Source organism: Elephas maximus, chromosome 26 (genome assembly GCF_024166365.1).
Source record: "Elephas maximus indicus isolate mEleMax1 chromosome 26, mEleMax1 primary haplotype, whole genome shotgun sequence".
Taxonomy (NCBI): Eukaryota; Metazoa; Chordata; class Mammalia; order Proboscidea; family Elephantidae; genus Elephas; species Elephas maximus.
This window is the reverse complement of record NC_064844.1, coordinates 3,832,791-3,850,642: the sequence shown is the minus strand read 5'-3', so window position 1 is coordinate 3,850,642 and position 17,852 is coordinate 3,832,791. Positions and strand designations below refer to the sequence as shown.

Below are 17,852 nucleotides of genomic sequence, written 5' to 3'. Positions count from 1 at the left end.
TGCTGTCTAGTTGATTCCAGATTTACAGTGACCCCATAGGACAGAGAAGAACTGCCTCATAGGGTTTCCAAGGAGTGGCTGGCGAATTCGAACTATTTACCTTTTGGTTAGCAGCCGAACTCTTAACCACTATGCCGCCAGGGTTTCCACTACACCACTAGGTTGTGTATGTATGTATATATATGTGTGTATATTTATATGTGTGTGTTTATATATATATACGTATATATAAACACACACCCAGAAATATTTTAGACAACACATCTGAGCTCAAATCCTGCACTTTAGATTTCAAGAGATTGACTCCATGGTGGTGCCTTCCTTGAGGGCCTTGCACGGTCGTTTAGAGGATAAGTCATAGCTTGCTCTATATATTGTAGAAAACTGACATCCTGTGAAAAACAAAGTGTTCCCATGCTAAAATGGAAAGTTGGCCATTTTTCCAATTCATGCACCCTAAATTAATTTTCTAATACACGTATTTATGTTTCAACTTTTTCTCCTAGGGCTACCTACCACCTTTTGAGACACTGACTTTAAGAAAAAATTTTTTGGTTGTGCTTTAGGTGAAGGTTTACAAAGAAAATTAGTTCCCCATTCAATAATTTATACACAAATTGTTCCGTGACATTGGTTGCACTCCAGCAATGTGTCACCACTCTCCCCATTACTGTCCTGAATTCTTTATTTCCGTTCATCTGGTTTTCCTACCCCTTCCTGCCTTTTCATCTTTGATTTTGGGCAGGTGTTACCTGCTTGGTCTCATACAGATGATTGTTCTAAGGAGCACTTTCCTCACAGCCGTTATTGCTTAGTTTATAGGCCTGTCTATTATTTGGGTGAGAGGTTATCTCCAGGAATGGCTTCAGTTCCAAATCTGAAGGTTGTCTAAGGGCCATATTCTCGGGGGTTCCTCCAGTCCCTATTAGGCCAGTAAGTCTAGTCATTTTTATCAATTTGAGTTTTGCTCTACATTTTTCTTCCTGCCCCAACTGGGACCTTCTACTGTGATGCTGGTCAGAGCCATCCGTAGTGGTAGCCAGGCACCATCTAGTTCTTCTGCTCTCAGGCCAGAGGAGGCTGCAGTTCCTGAGGTTCATTAGTCTTTTGGACTAATTCCTTCCTTAAGTCTTTGGTTTTCTTCACTCTCCTCTGCTCTGGACAGAAAGAGACCAATGGTTGTATTTTAGGTGGCTCCTCCCAAGCTTTTAAGACCCCAGACGCTACTCACCAAAGTAGGATGTAGAACACTGTCTTTACGAACTATCTTATACCGATTGAACTAGATGTTCGCTGAGACTATGGTCCTTAGCCTTCAAGTCCAGTTTCTCAGTCCTGTGAGGTTTATGTCTAGGATGTTTCCATGACCGTGCCCCCTGTGTGCTTTGTTATATGTATATGAATGTACATGCATCACATACAAATACATATGTAGAAATATCCACAGCCAAACCTATATGTGCAAGCGCATGTACTCCCACCCACCCTCCCACAGATTGCAGGATTGTATGTTATCGGATTCACTGTAGTTGCCTTTCGTTCTTGCATACATTTCAGAAGGTACCGATTTGGCTCCTGAGGTCTCTGAACTATGTGGCCTTGTCAGAAGAACCAGATTCTGATCAACACAAGGACGTTGCAAGGCATGCTCCATGAAAACTTAGGGCACTTATTTATAAAAGGTTGAGAATTTCAAATGACTCAGTGAAAGGGAGGTAGAAGATGGGGAAACGGGCATTAAATGTTCCGGTGATGCATGTGAGCCGATCCACATAGAGACACAGCGAAGGAAGGAGGGAGGTGGAAGCAGGAGATACATCGCTGATTGTTGCTAAATGATTCAGGACACCGTTTTGGGGAATGGGTTGAAGGAGCAATCTAGCAAAAGCAAAGAGAAAGTTCCACATAGGAAAACGGAGGTAATGGAGGTACCTATAAGCAGTATCTGAGGAGGAAGCTTTTGTTTCTCCTTTCTCTGGAGCTATGAGTCAGAATCAACTCGATGGCAGTGGGTTTCGTTTTGTTTCGGTTTTTTGGTTTTATCACTAACTAAGCATTAAGGAGTGATGGATGTGCGGATGTCATGGAACACAACCTAAAATTAGCACAAACAGCAATGGAGAGCTTTACCCCACCTTCTGTCTCCTTCTGTGACCATTTTAATCAGTACAGTGTCAGAGGAGTAACTAAGGGAGAGGCACTCGATGTATTTAAGTCCCAAGCATTACATGCACCATCTCAAAACCACGTGAGTTAGCTACTCCGAGTGGAACCATGGCGTTTGTAAATGAGCCCCTCACGGTTATGACTCCTCATGAGGGACCCTAAAGGTCTTTGGAACGTAGAGTTTGTAATTACCCTAAAGAACGAGCCTGACATGTGCCATGAGGCCGGTATGTACGGTAGGTACACTGGCTGTGAGTGTGCCTAGCTCATCTGGTAATGTCTGCGTCTTCACATGGCTTTGTTATTCTGTTCTGATCACCCAAAATTCAGCTCCTTGGTAAAATGGCTTAAATAATTTTGTTTACTTTGTTGTGTGTGAAAAAAAAAAAAAGTCCCCTAGAGAAAGCCAGGTGCTAGTGATGGAAGCAAAGACATCTAAGAAAATGATGCACCTTAGCTGGAAAATTAGAAGTTCTCTCTAAACTGAAGATTACAGTGTTGCATTTGTCTGTGGCTCGAGTCTGTGGCTGAGGAATCCACCCCAGGCACTGAGGAGAAACCAGAAAGGGTGACTCACGACACTGTTCCAGGGTCAAAGTTGTTCTTCACATCAAAGAGGAAATGTCAGTGAAAATTATGAATGGTAGAATTTATTTCAATGGCTTCATAAGTGACTTAAAACTTGTATTTATGGGATCATTAAGGGTCTGAAGGGGTTACTTAATTTTTTTCTTTTTTCACTTACATTATTTCATTTCATGAAGGAAACTGTACGCTTCAGTGGTATTTGGAAGTTTAATGGTTTGAGAAGGACGATGCTTATAGTTCTTACGATTGTCAATGGTCTATTATCCATCCCAATTTTATACAGAGGAAACTGAGGCACAAAAAAGGTAAAACAAATAGACCAATGACACACAAGTATCCAAGGGGAACTGAGGGAAACTTGGGTTTGTTGGACTAAAATGGGTTTTCCACCACATCAAAAATTTTAGATAAAAACCTTTAAAAATACAACCTTAATTCATTTGCTTCAGAAGATTAAGTCATATGACAAACAGGTTGATTATGTCTTTTCAGAATTTTCAGACCTCTTGAGCCTTTTACTTGGCAGGACTCCCACTAGGCTGAGGACTGGCTGAGAGAGTCTTCACTTATTTGCAAGTCTGTTGTGATCCTTGACATCCCGTCAACCTGACTGTTCCAAGTTAAGGAGAGAAGCTCCTGGTTGCGAGCTGGACCCGGCCCCGGCCCGTACAGGTTCCCTAGAGCCAGTCATTAGAAATTCAGTGAGCCAGTTGCTAAACATAGCCATCATTCGAAATGAAATGATGACACTTACAGTTAAATGAATTATATTTAAGGTAACAAATACTCAGAATTCACACTTTGTGATTATTTGAAGACGTTTTGCTCTTCTCTGCGGTCTCAAGATCATTTGCGTCTATTGTAACCTGTGTGGTGAAAATACTACATAATGATAGTCCTGGACGTCTTTTCCCAACCCTACGTTTAGTGGTGTCCTGTTGGCAGCTTGGGATCTGCCACGGTGGAAGTGTTCACACCATTGAAATGGGCAAATGCTAAAAATCAGGGCTTTTTTTTTTTTTTTTCTCTCAGGAAGAGCTCTTTGGTAAACACTCACTAGCACATCTCTAGTAAAGGCATTTAATTGTAATTCTTTTGATTTGAGAAAGAACCTCAGGGACTTTTAATCTACAGAGCTCCAATCTCTGGTTCATATATTTGCAGAGGTTGAGAAATTAGGACTGAGCAGAGGTTTGGAAGAACTGGTGGGCAATCATTTTCTTCTTGCTCCAAACTAGTTTCTAGTAGAAGGAAATGAAATGGACCGAGATGTGTTACACCCAAATGTCTGAGTCATACATTTTCTTGGAATTTTACCCCTATGTTAACGTGGACAGAAATCAGTCTTGGATTTTTCGACTGTTAGGGAAATCAGTAAACATTTCCCAAGAAAGAAGGAAAAAAAAAAAAAACTCATTTGTAATGAATTCAGCCAACAGTGATTCTTACGGGGGAAAAAGACAAGTAAAACTTCGTTCTTCTCTAGATTACCAATACCTCAAAACAAAGTGGGATGAAAACGGGCACAGGAACAGGCATGTGACCACAGAGAACAATTAGCAGAATGTCAACAATTGCGTGAAAGAAAATGTGTCAAGGACAAGAGCCTGTTCCTGGGGATCTCGTTGCCTCGCCTTGGGTTCTTGGGCTTTTCTAGCTCTGCGGTAAACTGCTTCAACTTTGATGAGTTAGGGGTGCAAGACAGGCAGAGGATTTTTCTTTCTTTTTTCTTGGACTCAGGGTTCACATTTGCAGCTTTGAAATTCTTTTACATTTTCATTCTTCATGCTGATTTATATCACCATGTTATTATGGGTAGTGGAGACTGTGTCTCCTTGAAAGTAATGGCATGTGATTGCTTACTCCATTACTTTCAATGGGACTCAGTCGTTGCTATCCTTAGGGACTCAATCCCATTGAAAGTAATAGTCTGAGACTGCCCACATTGTTACTGTGATTTAAATTGCATTGAATTTATACTGATCTGTATGGGCCAGCCCCAGAAGTCTCACTTTTTAAAAAGATAAAGACTTGGTAAAGTTTTTTGGGCAGCAGTTGGAAAGTTTAACTGCCTGTTCAGAGTGTAGTCTTATAGTGTAAAGTATTCATTTCTTAATGATGAAATGTTTCAACATTTAGCCTCTGAGCTATTAAAGAAATTCATAACATTTCAGGAAAGTTGTTTTTAAACTTTAATTCTTCCATAACTGTGCTATATTCAGGCATTTCAGGAAAGGAAAAATTCTGTTGCTTGGACATTAATTACTTCCATGTTCTTAGACTGAGAGTTATATTTTTAGAGATGGAAAGAAACTTCACAGTATCGCATTTCAGATGAGAAAACCGAGGTTCAAGTAATTTGACGTGCTCGAGGTCACAAAGCAAGCTAGTGGCAAAGCAGAGGGCAGACACCAGGTCTTCTAATTCTGTGACGAGTGGACCAGCACCATGAAGGATTGCCCAAGTTAGCGATTTACTGGTATCGCACTTAAATCTCTGGAATTAGTCTATTTTTATAATTAGAAATGCTAATGGATTATTTCTATTTAAATTATACATTGCTGTTAATACTTTAGGAAAACCCTAGTGGCGTAGTGGTTAAGTGCTACGGCTGCTAACCAAGAGGTCGGCAGTTTGAATCTTCCAGGCGCTCCTTGGAAACTCTATGGGGCAGTTCTACTCTGTCCTATCGGGTTGCTATGAGTCGGAATCGACTCGACGACAGTAGGTTTGGTTTTGGTTTTGGTATTAATACTTAAAAGGGGCCCTGGTGGCACAGTGGTTAAAGTCCTCAGCTGCTAACTGAAAGGTAGGCGGTTTGAATCCACCTGCCACTCCCAGGGAGAAAGATGTGGCAGTTTGCTTCCGTAAAGATTTACAGCCATGGAAACCCTATGGGGCAGCTCAACTCTGTCCTGTAGGGTTGCTATGAATTGGAATCGACAACAGTGGGTTTATTCACACTTAAGTAATGAGACATTTTAATTTTTCCCATAAAACAAATGTTTTCAGCTCTTGTTAGCATAAAATACCTTCCTGGTGAAAACATTCATTGTGGTGGAAAAATAAAAGAAGGAAAGTGGTACATAGGAGAATATGTAAAACTGCAGTGGAACACCACTGCTCCTGATCTGCTGCCTCACCTTTTAGACACTTTGCTCCTGTATCTGTATCACACTTGGGAATCCAGGACATAGTTTCTAATTTTCGCTTTGTTATCAGATTTTTAAAATGCCCATTCTTAGTATATTGCCATAAAAAACTTTTTTGGTGGACCTTCAATAAAATTAGAAAAGTGGTATTTTATATTTAGTTTATATTATAGCTGGAAACTAGATACTCCTGTGCATATACATGTATGTATATATTTCATAAAATCATTAACATCATTCAGTTTGCACCTTGTCATGAAGGCCGATTTGCGAGATGAAGACCTTCGTCTTTGTTAGCAGTGTCAGTAGTTGAAAGTATTGACCAGGCTTAGATGCTCAGTGCACAAAAATCCATGCTTTGTCACTTAAATGCAATGAAAATGAGGGAGATATTAACCTCGACAATAAACGAATAACCAGAAATTTAAATCATTATATTACTCCTCGGCCATGTTATTGATGCATGGATTTTCACTGCAGACACATGTGCTTAATGTGTATTTAACTGATATTTGCATAGACTTTTTGGAAACCCTGGTGGCACAGTGGTTAAGTGCTATGGCTGTTAACCAAAAGTTCAGCAGTTTGAATCCACCAGGTATTCCTTGGTAATGATGGGGCAGTTCTACACTGTGAGTTGGAATCAACTTGATGGCAACAGGTTGGGTTTTTTTGGTTTATTGGGTTGTAAATATATTAGTTATGTTAGTCTGGGAATCTGGTGTAATACGAGGGTTACATATGGACAATCTGTAAGATTTCTTCCATTTCTAGAGTCTATAATTATGTGGTTTCAAAAATAACGGATATCGCTTACAGCAGCTAATTATCTCCTTTTATTTTATAACCATACTTTATGTTTCCTACAGCAATTTTATTGTTGTTGTTTAAAGTACTATACCAAAAAGGAAAAAAAAAAAAGTACTGATCTGTGCACTTAGAAGCCAGGGTCGTGGTTATTCTTGGGAGGGGGTGGTTGACGGCTGAGGAGCATGAGAGGGGCTCTGAGTGTTGTTGATGTCCTGTTTCTTGAGATGGATGTTGGTTAAACGACTGCATACATTTGTGGAAATCATCAAGCTGTACTTCAGTGTGTGCCTGTTGTAAAAGGCAAGTAAACAAGTGCCCGCAAGTCGTTTCCCACTCATGGTGACCCCACCTGTACGTGTTATGCTCCAATGAAAAGTTTTAAAATGACGTACAAATATAAGGAATAGGGGATATTCATTAAAAAAAAAAAAAATCTGATATTCCAAGACACTTATTTTCCTTTAAAAGAACTTTCTGGAGTCTTTTTGTTTTCTGATAATAGTAGAAGGCAAGTTATGCTCCTGGACCAAATCTGGCCTGCCACCTATTTTGTATAGTCCGTGAGCTAAGAATGGTTCTTACATTTTAAATTATTGAAGTAAAATAAAAAAGGAAGAGTGTTTCGCAACTTGTGAAAATTACATACAATTCAAATTTCAATATCCCAAATCAAGTTTTATTGGAATACAGCCATACCCATTCATTTATATATATACACGTGTGTGTGTGTGTGTATGGAAACCCTAGTGTTGTAGTGGTCAAGTGCTATGGTTGCTAACCAAAAGGTCAGCGGTTCGAATCTGCCAGGTGCTCCTTGGAAACCCGGGGGGACAGTTCTTCTCTGTCCAGTAGGGTTGCTATGAGTCAGAATTAACTTGACGGTAATGGTTTTGGTTTATATACATATATATATGTGTATATATATATGTATAATTGTTTTAAGGTGGCTTTTGCATTACAATGGCAGAATTGAGTAGTTGTGACAGATACCATATAACTGAAAAAGTCTAAAATATTTACTATTTCATGATTCTGTGTAATAATTACTTTTAAGAAAACGTTTGTCACCTTCTGGTAAAAGGGTCACCCTTATGGTCCAGGGTAGGTTGATACATTGTAGATTGCCACATTGATACATGCATCTCAGTTTACATGGTTTATGAAACTAGCCACCCACTGGTATCAGGCAACTCAGATATTACCTATTCTCACCCAGATACTTAGTTTTGCAGTCTATGTTCACTGTCAATCAAATCCTATATATGAGTGATGATAGCAAAACCAGTAGTGTCAAGAATGCCATTGAATACCTTGGGGTACCACTACTTTCCCACATCTTTTTATGCCACCAGGTTTCAGCATCATTATAGAGCCAGTCTTTCTCTAAGGGAAAAAAAAAAAAATGTTTCCATCAAGTCGATTCCAACTCAAAGCGACCCTATAGGACACAGCAGGACTGCCCCGTAGGATTTCCAAGGCTGTAAATTTTTACAGAAGCAGATTGTCACATCTTTCTCCCGGTGAGAGGCTGGTGGATTTGAACAGCTGACCTTTAGGTTAGCAGCCAAGTGCTTTTACCACTGTGCCACCAGGGCTCCTAGTCTATCTCTACCTTTACGAAATTTCTGCTGACTTAATTCATGCTCTTAGGCTGGTAATCTGGCCAATCTTTTGCAGTCTTCATGTGGGATCACACCTGCTTTGTCTACAAGAAGTGAAGTGTTGCTTTACCACACACTTTTTGTCTCTCAAATATCTGTTGAACATTTCTTCAGTTTATTGCCTTTGCTGGTCAAAGGCATCCCTTCAGCTGGCATCTGTCATCTTCTAAAAGTCTGTCTCTCATGCACACTCACACACTGAGGTTTTTGTGGGCAGTTTTCCCCATACTTTGTCTCCTTGATCTAGTTCACACTTCTAGTTTCCTTGGATTTGGTCAATAGTAGCAGCCTGACCAGTGCCACTTACATTTTTGGTGATAAAATCTCTTTGAGAAATAAGGTAGAAGGGAGTGTTGTGAGTGTTCAAATATAGCCAAAACTAGAGAAGGTCAATGACCATGAAGAAACGAAGTACAGTATTCAGTGCTACTAACAAAGCCACTGTTGCGTGCAGTATGGAGAGGGGAAAGAAGGAGCTTATAATTCAGATCCATTGAAAAGAGGGAGATGGTTGAACCAAACCAAAAAACCAAACCCACTGCTGTCGAGTCGATTCCGTCTCATAGCGACCCTATAGAACAGAGTGGAACTGCCCCATAGAGTTTCCAAGGAGCGCCTGACAGATGCAAACTGCTGATCTCTTGGTTAGCAGCCATAGCACTTAATCAGTGGTTGAACTAGCCACCTCAAACTGGAGCTGTACCATGATTCTGTCTTTCTCCTCTCTTTTATTTTTCCCCACTAGTTCCATATATGTTTATGCAACAAGAGTCTGAGGCCCTTGGACAAACATGGGCGGCAGCATATTGTGGTGATTTCGAGTGGGTTCTCTGTAGCCAGAGTATCAGGGTTCAAATCCCAGCTCTGCTGCTTCCTGGCTGTGTGTCCCTGGGCAAGAGACACATCCCTTCAGTTTTCTCATCTACAAGGTGGGCGTTAAGTAAGTTAATAGAAGTCAAGTGTTTAGAAAGGTGCTCAGTTGATGTTACCTTTTGTTGTCTCACAGTTATCACTCAGAAGCTAAAAGAAGAGACCTCAGTAAGACACTGGGGACCTCTCTAACATATAAACAATGAAGTAGAACAACCTGTTGCCTGTACCTGTAAAGTAGAATAAGTAATGTGCAAAGTAACTCTAAATATCATTTTTCTTTTGCCTGAAACTTAATTATTTGGCATCTGAATATTAAAAAAAATGTGTGACATCATGCTTTGAACTTTACATCTTAAAATATTCTAGGTCTTGTTCAACATCTTACATTCATTCATTCATTCATTGAACAGATACTGACTGAGCCCCTCTGAGAGCAGTTACTGTGCCAGACCCAGGGGACACACCAGAGAGGAAGACCCCTATGGCTCCAGTGGGGCAGATAAACAGGTAAACAAAACCAAATAGAAGAAATAATGGTGAAAGAAATGAACACTCTGGTCAAGTGTCATGAATGAAGGAGTAGGGTATTGAACTAAAGAACTGTAAGGAGGAAATGTGTTTTTGGCAGAGTGACCCGAGAGGACCAAGGGAGACTCTGAGAGGGACAGTGAAGCTTATGCCTGAAGGAGCCTGGCTCTGGGAAGGAGCGCATGCCAGGCACGCAGTATCAGGCTTCCCAAAGTCCTGAGGTGGAAACCCTTTGTCTTGTTTTGAAGAACCCAAGGGGGAGTTGAAGCCTGCTGAGCTGAGTGAAGATTGGGAGTGAAGACAAGAGTGGACAAGCCAGAGCAGGAACAGATCTCTCAGAGTAGGGACACAATCTGATTTCCAGTGCCCTTTTTTTCATAAGAAGGTTTGTCTGATGGCTGTGTGGAAAATAACTGGGCAAAGGTAGAATTCAGGCTGCTGGTTAGAAAGTGGCTGCAGCAGTCCAGGCAGTCCAGGTAATTTGGTGGAAACACTGACGGTATGTGTGTGTGTGGTGTACACAAGCGTGGTGTGTGTGTTGGGGGAGGGGGCGGTTAGAGCTTACATACCGTGAGCTTTAGTCATCAAATCATTTAGGAAATTTGAATGACCGCCATTAACGAAGCAATGAGCTTACATAGAATATGTATCTAAAACATGTTATGAATCCATGCTATAAAAAATAAAATGTCTTATAATAAAAGTAGATAATGTAACTGAGTGTACATTTCCATTTAGAATGATTATTTAGTGTGCTAATAACTACTTACCTGCTTTAAACGTTTTTTTTTTTAAACATCATTTCCGAGTGGGGAAGCATGTTTATTTTATCCCTCCAGACCTGTATTTCCATTAAAAATAACCTTCCTTATTTTCTTTTGTGTAAATGAAAATCTACGTTAATAAGCCTTCAGGGAGATTTTACAATGTTTCAGGGGCAGTTGTTACTGAAATGAACGTTGGGAAGACCTGGACAAAAATGGCCCAGGTGGAAAGAAGCACCTCGGCTATATTCTGCTCAGGCAGTAGGAGTCTATTGAAATTTCAAGTCTCTGGGGTTTTTCCAATCAGCCGCCTGGCTTAGAAACTCATGATGTGAATTTTTGATGGCAAAATTACAAAATACAGTGCCCTTCTCTTTTAAAGATAAATTTTGAATTCAAGAAAGGCTCTGGTTTGACACTTGTATAAACTAACTTTACATTCACGGCGAATGGATTTAACGTAGACAAGAAGTTTCACCTGGTTCCTCATTAATATGATTATATCCTGAGTTGGCGATGGGGTGGGACAGGCTCTGAACTTGCCTATTCTAACTAATTTATTCCAAAATGAGAACCAAGTCAAGTGTATCCACATGAGAACTCACCATGCCACCTAGGAAAAGTACATAATTATCTCGAAAGAGCCCCTTACCTGAGAATGGGACTCAGAAACCAATGTGAGTCAAGTTATTCCACCTGGAGTCGGCTCTCCCCCCGCCCCTCCTCCTTTGTCCGGGGCTAATGCAGACAAATGCGATAATCCTCCTATCATGAGGTTGGCAGTTTGCCAGCTGCAGGGACATTAGCTCCTCATTAGCACCTTGTCATCTGCCCACAAATCCACATCCCAGAACAAAAGTAAAGTGGCCAGGCCCATTACAAGCTTTGGCCATTGGAAGAAGGAATGCTGGTCCATGGAGTTCCTTACGGTTTTATTGCTAGAAGTAAAAGGTAAAACCACTTGTTTAAATTCAAGAGGTCAATGGATATATTGGTCAGCTGATTCTTTAATCATGAAAGACATCGTGATACCTTTTTTTTTTAATTTAGATTCCAAAACTGATGTCTTATGTCCAATCTATGGGAGATAGTCTTTTCTTTTTGCTCCAGAATATTGTCTTTGTTGTTGATGATGATTTTTAAATAAAATAGTATTACAGAGTGGCAAAGTAAGACAAAAGAGAGCTGTTTTGCAAAATAATTTTGAGATGTTCTGGGCAAGCAAAAGAGTTTAGGTTATTCTAAAATCCGTTGCAATATTGAATGGGTAAAGACCATCTGATAAAGAAATGATTTTCATTAACACACTCCCCCCGACCACACACATTTTTTTGGTCCAAAGATCCTGCCTCAATCTGTGATGGACAGAGTGTATGTACCTGTGAGCATGTTCATCAGTTAAAGCTTCGCGGAAAGGTATCCCCCAGTCCATCCTTGTGGTCATGTCAACCATCTGGTCCAGCAGAGTTCATCATCTTATAAGCTCACCCTTTGAATCAGTGCACAGGTGACTGAAGAAGGGTTGAGAATTCTGAATTGAATGGCTTGGGTTTGATTTTGTCCCTGGGGTTACAAACAGCTGGGAAACATTTCTTTTAGACCTCAGGTATTTTCACCTTTTGCTTCCAGCCCCGTCCAAGTCTGAGAATTAGACACTAAGAAAATAATGGCTAACTGTTATATTTTACCGCTTCTACTTCAGTTCAAATTCTGGCCTGCCAAGGAGCTTGGTTTCCTTTAGGGCTGGTCTGATTTCAGTACTTTGGATTTATGCCAATCTTGCTTAAGAGCTCGGCCACTAACCCAAAGGTCGGCAGTTCAGATCCACCAGCTGCTCCTTGGAAACCCTATGGGGCAGGTCAACTCTATGAGTCAGAATTGACGGCACCAAGTTTGTTTTCTCGTACCTTCATATCCAGTAATTGACGATGATTCTATTTAAAAATGATTCATTGATGAGGTTGGTCAATGTCCACAAACATGCAGCCTGCTTTGGTGGGATGGAAATACTAAAGCTTGGGTTGTCTTTAAAAAGGTGGACTTAGACCTTCCATGTCACCAAAAGATTTTTGTGTGAAGTTAATAGATTCATTTGATACATGAAGTCTTCAAGATGGGAAGATAATACAGTTTCAGGAAAGAAGGAGCGGCCTGTTAAATTGTATTGGTTCCACCCTGAAAATATTCAGAAGGAAAAAAATAACTACCGGTTAGCATAGTTTCTTTCCCATATCAGAAGCCCAAAGGTGGCCTCTAATGAGCACTTAAAATCACCTCCAGCTGTACGTAATTCGTAGGGCCCTGTGACTCTTACTTAGCTTGTAATTATTGTCTTTTTGTGTCTTTGTGGAGAGAGGGGTCATGTCTTGGTACCTGTCCCAGCCCCCCTATCTAATTTCCATAGAGTGTTTTTGTGCTGACAGATCAAACCCAAGCACCTGACTGTTTGAGTCACTGTCCAACTGCGGTCACACCAACCAAACTTCTTTTGGACATGGCCCATTAATTAATGGTCAAACTTGCTTGAATTATATTTAAAAAAAACAATAATTTAAAAATAGTCATTTCATGGCACATATGAGTTTCAGTGACTGAGGGATGTTTCTCTGGTACCAAGAGCACCCAAACAAAATCTGATTTTCAGACATGCAACTGTGTTGTTTTCCTAAGGCACAGCCTCTCTGGTGTCTCCTTTAAAATACTGTTATGGTCTGGTTAATATAAAAAACCAAACCGAATCCGTTGGCACTGAGCCGATTATCACTCTTAGTGACCCAATAGGACAGAGTGGAACTGCTCCATAGGGTTTCCAAGGAGCGCCTGGTGAATTAGAACTGCCGACCTTTTAGTTAGCAGCCGAGCTCTTAACCACTACCCCACCAGGGTTTCCCTGGTTAATATATATGTGTGTGTATATATGTATATGTATACATATGTATAGTGAAACCTGTGACAGCCACAACTTGATGGGACTGCCTCGTTTTTCCAGGTCTGGAAAGTTTTCCGTCTTTGACATTGTGCAGTCTTACTACTTTTCTATCTCTCACTTTAGTGGAAAACACTTGAGTTTTCCTTCTCTGACAGGTTTTTGCCTTACAGTTTCTGGCTTTTGCAGGTTTTACTATATATGTGTGTGTGTGTATATATACGTATATATACGCATGTATATATATACACACATACATGTGTGTATATATATATATATATAAGAGGCAAACAGAGAGAGAGGGAAGGAAACCAAGATATATAGCGTTCACAATTTAGGCCTTCAAATGCAGGAGTGTACTTATCACAAACGTACTTCATAACTTGGCAAAGCATAAAAGTGTTTAAATAATAGATCAGGATGACAGATATCATAAACATATATGAAATGGATATTGTCAAACCTGGCAAAATTTGAGCTGTGGTTTCTATCACAGTATTTTTTGTTGATTTTTATATATGATCTTAGGCAATTTTAAATTAAGGCAGGTGTCACCTTTAATTTATTGTCAGGTGGAAAGCACAGTTATTTTGTTCTCTAAGGATTTATTCAACTTAACTCTGTAATTGCTAGCAATACATGAGCTCATTATACCACAATTTAGTATATTTGATGCCAGCTGTTATGGAGTTAATGGCAAAGCCGAAAGAAATGACATGAAGCACACTCTGATGCTTGGTGTAACCATCACGATATTAACATCGAAAACCTCCAGCTACCCGGGAGTTCTGTTTCTTACCGTTGTCATAAGTGGAAAAATAAGATTGTTTTTTCACCAAATACTGCATTTAATATCTCGCTAAACATTCAACTTCCTGCCTCTCCTTTAATGTATGAAAAACCTCCCCTACCTGTTTTCTTTTTCTGGAAGTTATTTTTGACAAAGCTGCAAATAAAAAACAAAACAATTTCCTTTTCACTGAAATAAGGTGCCTCAGAGGCACCTGTATAAAAAATAAGAAGTGAATATGCTTTTATGTGGCTTATGTGCTGCTCAGTATTTCCCACTCCTGGATATAAGTGGATATTTTCTGCTTGTATCTTAATAGAGTCTGTGATTCTTAGGATAAGAATAACAAGATAAAAACGGCAATCAGCCAGTAGCAAAATGCTGAAACTAAAGAAAAAAGATTTTCCTATGTCATTAGGAATTACACGCGCACACGCACACACACGTTTATACTATTAATAGTATCAGTGGTTACCATTGTTATTTTGCACACGTTCGATACAACGTGTTAGTCCTGTTTGTACCCTGTGGAATCTCCAGGTAGAACCACTGCTGTATTTGCCTTACCTTTTTTTTTTTTTTCGCTACAGTTGCTAAATCGAACAAGGTTGGAAGAATTTCTTGGTTTGAAATCACGTTAACTTCTTTTCTTTAAAAAAATCCATTATTTCATATATGCACAAAATGCTACATTTGAAATATTTCTAAAAATCGAACAGATGTTGAAATAAGAAATAGGATAAGAAACTGCATTTTTAATTACAGGAATACTTTAAAAACTATTCAGGACCCTGCAGTTAGCTGATATACTCCGGCCAATAAATTGTACACGTTTTGTGAATTTGTGGACCTAACTTGGGAAGAGCTCACCCTTCTTCACTGTGTGACATGTACACATGAGAAAATGCGTTTCCAGGAAACAGTCCACTAGAAATTTAGTCCGGCTATTTTCAGTACTTAACTTTTTTTTCTTTCTTTCTGAAGTTTACCATGATATGACATTTTACTCTTAGATTAAAAAAAAAAAAAAAAGTCGCCCACCAGATATGAAAGGATGGAATTGCTTTCAGTTCAGGCAGGTTTTCACTGCGTTTTAATGAGCTGAAAACATATGCTTCCATTTATCCTATTACGTGGAGGACACCCTACCGCATTTAGCCGGGTATCCAGGACCGTTGTACAATATTGCGCTCAGGCTGAAACAATGAAATACTAATTGGATCCAGGAAAATAACTGTAACATTTCCGATTCCTATTTGGTAGATTACGTAAATTAGGCTAATATAAAATAGTGCTTGATAGAATTGCAAATATAGTGTGATGATACATTCAGACAGGAAAGACAGCAAAAGGGATTTTGGAGGAAATCAAATATATTTGCATTACAATAAAATGTTTCCTGCTGTGAGGGTCCTTGCAAGGCTGGAAAAAACAACACTCCGGCACCTCTCCGTCTTATTTACATAGGAGTGCCCTCCCTACCTCTACCAGTTCCTGCAAACAGGAGTCTGTCAGTTACAGGGACTGCATGCAGCTTTAAGTCTGTTGATGAATATAGCCCTTTTATTATTTTGTCAGGCACCAGATCTGAGGTCTTTATATTGCAATGAGGGAACATTTCCTTATATATACACTATGTCTTTTTATGATGAGAACGTGCTTTTCAGACATTAAAACTGACTACAGTCATTGGATTGGATTGATATTTCCTATTTGAGCTATTCAACGCCGCGTATTTATTTTTTTTCTTTTAAATTATCGGTCACTGGATTGGGTAGCCGTGACGTTTATGTATACTTTAGTCATCCTAAAAAGCTTTAGAAAAGAAGGTCTGGATACCCTTTTCCTTTAATATCTCAGCTGCCTTTCGATTTCAAACTGAATAGCAGCCATGTATAATATCTTACATTTAAAAAAAAAAAAAATTGAGAAATTGGCACCAGGAAGGATAAAGTGAATCTCTACAATCTTTCCCAGTCAACACTAATTATTGTCTTTGTTCATTAGTAGTCCCCACGGGGAGTTGCTTTTCTGGGTTTGAGGAATCCAGAGCCCTTTCTGGTCTGAAAGGTGTTTTGGGGGAGATTTCTGAAGCTACCCCTCAAAGGAAAAGTTGCCCAATGACGTGGGGAAAGGACTACATTTTTCCCTTGCAGATGCACTGATAAAAGAGCTCTGTGATGGACTCACAAGCACCCTTGAACCTTACCGTTTGCTTTGAGTGCTCAGATCCCAGTGTTTCTGTGAAATGGCAGTGAGAGAGAAGACCGTTCTGGGGCCCAGCATGCAAATGAGGAGAGCACCGAAAGGAAAAGAAAATTTAAATCCTGTCTATTGTATTCTAAGCAGGTTGCCAGCAAGTCTTTGTGGAGCTGGTATAAAAATGAATCTCATCTTCTTCCTGGCATGAAAAGTAAAAACAGACTTTATTTCCTCACTCACGTAGGCATTTTTTATGCAGTTTTATCTTCAAAAAAGGTTTTGTTTCCTGTGGGTTGAGTGTGTAACATTTTCATTCATGATACAAATTATTTTACCTGCATCTGGGCTTCTGATTTAGACCTTAATCTCCCCGAGGTCTTTAGTTGTTGAATTTGTTGCTGTATTTATATTCACAGGTAGCCCCCTCCCCGCCTTTAAAAGTATTGGAATTAATATTATTTGCTCAGAGGAACAGCAATTTAAAAAAGTGGCTAAGTCGTATGGGACACACTTTCCTAGTGAAGCAAAGCAACTTAAAATCCTTCATATTCAAATTCCTTTCTCCTTCAGCCTTCAGCTGCTGAGAAAAGGATTTTCATCTTGATGTGAAAGATGGTAGCTCTACAATAACGGAGAGGTTCTGGCCAAGAGAGTGCCTGGGGGACCTGGGAAGAGAGGGACCAGAGGAAAAGAAATGGTCTCCAGACCTTGCTGGTTGGACTTGAAAAGGAAGGTTTGACAACCCCTGGAAAGTGGTCAGTCAACGAAGTGATTTGTCCCCCAAACCAAATAATCAGTTTGACTGGGTTTTCTCCCCAGTATATTGACTTGAAAAAATTAGACGGATTGCTTTGCTTTTGCATCGTTTCATTTATGCAGACTGTGAAAAATCTCTGCAGAATTGGGCCCCAGAGATTGCTCCTGAAATCGATTTCTCTGTTTATCTCTCTCAATCCATTTAAATATTAGATTTTTTTTCCTGTCACTTCTCAAGTCTGAGTACAATACAATTTCATGTCAGATAGAGGAGCTGGCCATATTGTTCAGAGAAGTTGTGGTTCTCAAATAACTTTCCAAAACTTTCCTTTGAAATAACTATTGATTGATAGGAAGTTGCCAAAATAACACAGAGCCCCTGCCCCTCCCCCCCCACCCGTTGGTGGCACCTCACGTAACTCTCATACAATATTAAAACAGGAAATGTACACTGGCACCATCTACATTCCTTATTCAGATCTCACCAGTTTTGCATGCGCTCCTTTGTGCCCGAGCACACACCTGTGTGTGTGTGGGGGGGGGGGTGGTGGTTGTATGCAATGTTATCAAATGACGTTTTGTAGCCTAGTCACATCTTTGTGAAAAACATAAAAGTGGCTTAAACAGTGGTGGTAT

The 17,852-nt window shown here is 39.9% G+C and overlaps 1 long non-coding RNA gene across 2 annotated transcripts in view; it reads left to right on the top strand.

Moving 5' to 3' along the window:
* LOC126067977 (uncharacterized) overlaps positions 1–17,852 on the top strand; it is a 165,493-nt gene that overhangs the window by 108,844 nt on the left and 38,797 nt on the right. For both annotated transcript variants that reach the window (XR_007515508.1, XR_007515509.1), the window contains exon 2: positions 9,661–9,757. This is a non-coding gene — a long non-coding RNA (uncharacterized LOC126067977). The remainder of the gene's footprint in view (positions 1–9,660; positions 9,758–17,852) is intronic.